Source organism: Helianthus annuus, chromosome 5 (genome assembly GCF_002127325.2).
Source record: "Helianthus annuus cultivar XRQ/B chromosome 5, HanXRQr2.0-SUNRISE, whole genome shotgun sequence".
NCBI classification, from domain to species: Eukaryota; Viridiplantae; Streptophyta; class Magnoliopsida; order Asterales; family Asteraceae; genus Helianthus; species Helianthus annuus.
In genome coordinates this window covers 124781894-124789255 of record NC_035437.2, presented here as the reverse complement: position 1 = coordinate 124789255, position 7362 = coordinate 124781894, and positions in this window count along the sequence as shown.

Here is a 7362-nt window from a genome sequence, read left to right as displayed (position 1 = left end):
TTATGTTTTAGCTTTGGAATAATTGTTTATATAATAATTCTGTATTAATACTTCTCAAGTATTTTAGCTTCGTGCTTCCGTCCCAAAGGTGGGGGTATTTATACATGTATTTTGTGATTAAGGTATTGACATTATACATTCCTAAGTCCCACTTTAGAAAAATATACAATAGCTTATTTGTCCGAAAATAACACATACATAATGTATATTTCCCTGTCTTCTAGAAAAATATATCATAACTTTCAAACTAATATATTTCTACTTGTTTCATAAATACGTTATATGTTGTGATAAATTTCATTTATCAAAATGTTATCCATCCAAAATATCCTATTAACGGTATTTTGTTACAAAAATTATGGCGAGTTTTATATTTGCAAAACATAGTCGAAAATATACTAGTAAACTCTTGTCTAGAAAATATTTACTAAGTGTTAGGATTTTCGGAAAATTTCGCGATGGTCTCCTTTGTAAATGGAGGTGTCCATGCTTTAATAGCATATCATCTTCTTTTACATATACCCCGTAGATCATTTTCAACAATCAAACCAACATATAGACATACAAAGCATTACTTACTTTATTTCAGCTTTATCACCCAAAACTGGACTGTTTTCGAGGATTTTTATAAAATAGTTAACCTTTTCCAAAAATTCCCAAATTTTTACAGAATGACTCTTATAATCCAAATTTTATTGTGTAAAAATATCAGGGTCCATTTCGTTACCAATATTTTATAGAAATTCATTTACCCAACTGCAATCAGATTTGTTACTTTCTGATTGTAGTTTACGGAATAATTCACTAAAAATTAACCGTAAGTCCGATTGACGAAATTCCAGTTGGAGGATCACCTTGACAACGGTCACCATCTACTGTAAAAATTTCTTGACTTGATTCTACGCAGGTTTCAGGTTATGACTCCGAATACAACACACTTTTTCTGCAGTAAAAACACAGCTTAAGCTGCTGTCCAAAAACAGTCCCTTAATAATAGTGAACGACCTCGAAAAATTACGATTCTAGTGCCATTTGTTCGGTTATTCAAAAATGCATATTTTAGGCTTCAGAAAATCAGTTTTTAGACTTGTAAAGACCCAGTTACAGCCTGTTTAAGTTGGCTAGAAATTCAACTCAGCTTGCTGTTTGCAAAGTAAAAGTTACTAAAAACGCATCAACAAAGATTCTAACTATGGTTTATCGATGATTTAATGATCCAACCTCAATCATGCTTTAACCAACCCTAAACCAACCAGATTTCAACTTCACGCAAACTTTTTATATAGGGTTTTTATGCAGAATTTCATGCTCATCTTTTTAGTGTTCATTTTCTTGTGTTGCTTGATTATCATCATCCTACTAAACATCATAACAAAGAACAAGATGAAACAATGGTGTGAAGGAACTTACTACTAGCACAAGGCTAGGGTGAAAATCTTAGGGCAAGGATGATGGAGAAATGATAGTGACAAAGGCTTGAACAAGGCTTCCTTGAGAGTCCTTCAACTTGTAACTACAATGGATGATCTTCAAGCTTGGAGAGGGAACTTGTAGTGAAGAAGATGGAAGTAATGGAAGGTGATGGTGGTGGTTTCGGTTATGAAGAACCGAAGTAGGGGAGAGAGAGTGAGGTGGAGTGTGAATCTTAAGGTCATGATGAGTATTTCTTGGAATTCTTGAGCCACTCTATACCCTAATGTCATGATTAGCAAGCTCTTGGCCAACCACAATTTAGGAGAATAATTAAAAAATCTAAACAAAATATAATGAAATGATGAGGGCTGAAATTCGGTTAGGGGGGGGGTAATATGAAAAATTTTGGTAATTTGTAGGTAATTAATTAGAAGGTTAAGGGTATTTACTAGAATAGTGGGTGTATGTCATGTTTACATGGCGTATGGGGATTTTTGTGACCGCAATTAATTAAGAATGATAAAATAATATTTCTGACAATATTTTCGTGTCTCGGGTATTGTCCGGTTGTTCGTGTCACACCCCGATTTCCACGTGTCTCACCGGTGGGCCCGGTGGGGGATTACCGTGACGTAGTTGGCAACAATATAGTCAAACCACACAATATAAGAATGCACAGCGGAAGCATAAAGATAATATATTTCAACGTTAAGTGTAATATCAAAGTATCACCATTGTTGAAATAAAAATTCCACAGGGGATCAATAATAATAACAAAAGTATTGTTCAACAGACTTCAGGCATCTTAAGCTTGCGAGACTTCTAATGATGCTAAGGAGAAATCCCAGCCGATTATGTATAGTACCTGCATTTAGTCTTTTTGGGGAAAATACGTCAGTTTAAACTGGTAAATACATTCAACTGACACTTTTGTAAAATGTTTAAAAAAATTGGTTTAAATGCTCAAGGCACAAACTCTTTATAACTTGGGATAATTTATAATCAAATCTTGTAAAGAATTACATGTTACTATGCGTTCGGTCGCCCGTGTCGTGCCGGGTTAAAGTTTAATAGACAGACCACATAGTATAAAACCGTGGTGGGTAAACCAATGGCTATACCTTTATAGTCATGGACATAATGCCGGGTGTACGCCTACACCCGGATGTCGAGATCGTGGCCATTCGTAAATGCTGCCAAGGATATCCGGGACATGGTCATTAAGCCTCCAAAGGCGTAAAGCCAACAAAACAAGTTTTTAAATGGGTCACATTGGTAATACCCAACTACCAATGAGTTGGGGTCAATTGCCCGACCAAGCGGTATTTTAAATACCGTAACCCAAGCCCGTATAACGGAAAATAAGTTAAAAGTATTTACCTTTGCAAGTATAATTCCTTAATTGAAATAAATTGCAGATAGCTTTTACTGGTCCCCTATTCTGGAACGAAGGTTTAAATTAACCTATTAGAATCCTAACGGGTCTTTAATTTAGTTGTAGCTTAGACCGGTCAGTTTCAATGGATAGTTACGGTTTAATCGCGTGAAAGGCGACAACCGTGAATGGAGTGTGATTTCGACCCAAAAAGTTTGAAGACTTGTTTTATATGGGTATAATAATCATACTCTGGATTTTGGGGTCAAAACAATATGGTTTGACCCGTTTCGGCTAATTTATGTAAATTAGTTACATAAGCCGAACCGTGCGCGCAAAAGGCGCAACGGGTAACCGTTAGAGTCCTACACTGTTTTCCTAAGTCAATATGCTTTAAAGAGGTTGTGGTATCAGTAGGATACCTTCCATAATGCCCGTAACGATTTTAAGTTAATATTATGCCCCGTAGGGGTATTTCGGTCTTTTTAAAGATTATAAAAGAGGTTTATGAGTTCTACAGGAAATCTGAGTTTCCCGAACAGTTTATAAAGTCTAAAATACTTTATTTATTAATTAAAATCAGTAGCAACTGGAATCGGGTCAAAAGACCTTGTAGAACTCAAGTTATGGCCGAAAAGGGTATATTCGGTATTTACCGAACCGTTGCCGTAACCGCAGGTTATGAGCAGGTTAAAAATAATTAAAAATCTTTAAAAATCCCAAAATATTATTTTACATCAGTGAGTAAAAGGTTTGGTGTCGAAATCCGGGTTTAGATAGGCGTTATGCTAATTGCGCTATTTAATTACTAAAGTTTCGCAATTTGCGCTATTTAGCATAACTCCTATTCTGGACCTTGGATTGACATGAAATTTTAGGGACATGATTAGAAATCAGTAACCAAGGTTATGATCCTTTCACATGTCCGAAGTTCTCGTTTTAATTTAAAAAGGGCGTTACGGTCAACTTTTAAGCATTTAACGGAAATGTGTAAAAGACTCGGACAAACAACGAACCGGTCACAGAGGGTTATACCATCATGTAACCTGGTCCTAAGAGAGTCCTAAGGCATATCTAAATCAAACTTTAACGGGTCAGAACTGAAGTCAATGCAAAAGTCAAACTTTTGCGACTTTCGGCTCCGAACCGGGTCTAAACAGAAAATGGTCGGATCAAACAAGCTTAGACTAGTTTATAAACTTATTATCATGTTTTATGAGTGTTCAAACAGGTTACATATCATCTACATTACAGATTATGCAAGAAATCGCAAAATGACACTTCTGTTGACTTTTTCTAAGCACGTTTGACTCGACATTCGGACTAGTTAGAGTGGGAATCAGAGGGTGCCCTTTTAGGGGTTTAATGCCCACATGATATCCATCATATAACTATCTTTGACTCGACAAATCACTGGACCATTTGTGATTTATCGCAAAGTCAATCGTTAATTACGACGGATTGACTTTTAGGCTAAAACTATGGAAAAACGAAACCACAAAGGGTTAGGCAACTTACAGAAGCTTGGTGCACGACTAAGAATGATAGAGGAATGCTTGAGAGCTCCAGAAATGATCAGAAGGCAGGTTTTGAGGTGTGTTTCACTTATGGACAATGTGGTGCCTTTTATAGTGAAAAAATGGACTTAAGATCATTACACATCAACCTACAAGGCATCATGGATGTTCAGCAGGTGGCCCTGGGTGCTAGGGGTCATGTAGAGGGCGCCCATGCTTCATTTATTGCTCAAATGATCGTTCACAACTTCAAACAGCAAGTCTGTCCAAGAATTCTGCATCTGGGACTTGTACGCGGCCCGCATTAGGATCAAGCAACTCACACGCGGGCCGCATGGATCCTAATGTCAGAAAACGTATCTTCCTCTGGCGCGCGGCCCGCATTGGCTCATGCATAACTTCAAAGCGGCCCGCCTGAGGGCTAAATTCAAAGATTTTCAAATCTTTTGTAATGATTAACCTGACCTTTCGGTTTCGAAGGGGTAACTTTGCGATTTGGCCCTCGATTATTTACGATTAAGGGCCTCGTGACATTTACCCGCATTGTTAAGTCCCCGGTTAGTTTAATTACTATCCGAAAAGCCTTAACTTTCATTGTTGACGCTTTTAACCCCTCTCATACGAATTTGATCATAACTATCTCGTTTTAAAACGGTACTTCGCGAAATTTATATCGTATATTCTTGTGAGCGTATTTTACTGTTACAAAGCCTCGGGTTCGTCAAAGGGTCAATCAGAGGTATAAATTAAACATGATGACACAATTAACCCCTGTAGCTTGTAATCTCTCACTTTCTCCCGCGTTTCGCTCCGTACGATCCATGATTTATTCGTTTGAAGGTACTAGCATCATTTAGGGTTACTATACAGTATACTTACCATTCGTTGACATTTATAACCCTCGAATTTACATACTTTCAAGGTTTGTCAACTTTAGTCCTTTATTTAATATTTAATGCCACGTGTAAACTCATGACACGTGTTAACACATTATTGGACACAAAATTTCAAGGTGTTACATCCTCACCCCCTTAAAATAAATCTCGACCCGAGATTTACTCAAACAAATAAGGGTATTTTTCTTTCATCGTGGCTTCAACCTCCCACGTGAATTCGGGACCTCTACGGGCATCCCATTTGACCTTTACTATAGGTACATGCTTCCTTCGAAGCTTCTTTACCTGTCGATCTTCAATCGACAAAGGTTTCTCCACAAATTTCAAGCTCTCATCTATATGCACATCTGTGTGTGGTATCACCAATGATTCATCAGCGAAGCACTTCTTTAGATTGCAGATGTGGAACACATTGTGAATTCCATTGAGCTCTTCCGGTAAGTTTAACTTATAGGCAACTGACCCGACACGTTCGATAACCTCGAAAGGTCCTATGTATCTCGGGCTTAGTTTGCCTTTCTTACCGAAACGCATCACCCCCTTCCAGGGTGATACTTTAAGTAACACTTTTTCACCTACTTCGAAATGAAAATCTTTACGCTTTGGATCCGCATAGCTCTTCTGCCTATCTCGGGCAGCTTTGAGACGGTCTCGAATCTGGACAATCTTGTCCGTCGTTTCGAAGACTATTTCTGGTCCTGATAATTGGACATCTCCAACTTCCGCCCAACAAACAGGCAATCTACACTTTCTACCGTATAATGCCTCGAAATGCGCAGCCTTTATGCTGGTATGGTAGCTATTGTTGTAGGAGAATTCGATTAGTGGTAGGTTCTTATCCCAACTACCACCCAAATCGATAGCACATGCACGTAGCATGTCTTCCAACGTTTGAATAGTACGCTCACTCTGACCGTCTGTCTGAGGATGGTAAGCCGTACTAAATTCAAACGTGTGCCCAAAGATTGCTGGAAGCTTTTCCAGAAATGAGACGTGTATCTAGTATCTCGGTCGGAGATAATAGACACAGGTATGCCATGTAAGGCTACAATCTTATCAACGTATAACTGGGCTAACATGTCGGAGCTATAAGTCTCCTTGATGGGTAAGAAATGAGCTGACTTAGTCAGTCTATCGACTATAACCCATATTGTGTCATTTCCTTTCCTTGTCTTGGGTAACTTGGTAATAAAATCCATAGTTACACATTCCCATTTCCATTCGGGAAGTTCAGGCTGTTGTAGCAAGCCAGATGGCTTCTGATGCTCAGCCTTGACTTGCGCACAAGTTAAGCATTTTGCTACATAAGCGGCTACAGACTTTTTCAAGCCTATCCACCAATAATTCGCCTTTAGATCCTGATACATTTTATCTGCTCCAGGATGGACAGAATATTTGGAACTATGGGCTTCCTGGAGGATAACATCTCGTAGTCCTCCATAAATTGGAACCCAAATTCGCCCATTCAATCGTAAAATTCCGTCCTTGCCAAGAGTTAACTGCTCCTCAGTTACTCCCAGCTTCTCTTTAGGATAGTTAGCTTCCAATATAGCTTCTCGTTGTGCAGCTAACAACCTTTCAATCAAATTATTCTTGACTTCAATGCTCTTGGCATTGATTCGGATAGGTTTCACCCTTTCCTTTCGACTTAAGGCATCAGCGACTACATTCGCTTTGCCGGGATGATATCTGATTTCACAATCATAATCATTTAAAGTCTCCATCCAACGGCGTTGCCTCATGTTTAGCTCCTTCTGATTAAACAGATGTTGGAGGCTCTTGTGATCAGAATAGATCACAAACTTGATACCATACAGATAATGCCTCCACAGTTTTAGTGCGAACACAACGGCACCCAGCTCCAAGTCATGGGTGGTGTAATTCTTCTCGTGCACCTTTAACTGTCTCGAAGCATAGGCAATAACCTTGCCTTTTTGCATGAGCACACATCCCATGCCAGTGTGTGATGCGTCGCAGTAAACTACGAACTCCTCTGTACCTTCAGGTAAAGTCAGCACAGGAGCGTTGCTCAGCTTCTGCTTTAGAATATCAAAGGACTCTTGCTGCTTAGGGCCCCAAATGAACTTTACTTTCTTCTTGGTCAAAGAAGTTAAGGGCGCAGCAATTCTTGAAAAATTTTCAATGAAACGCCTGTAGTATC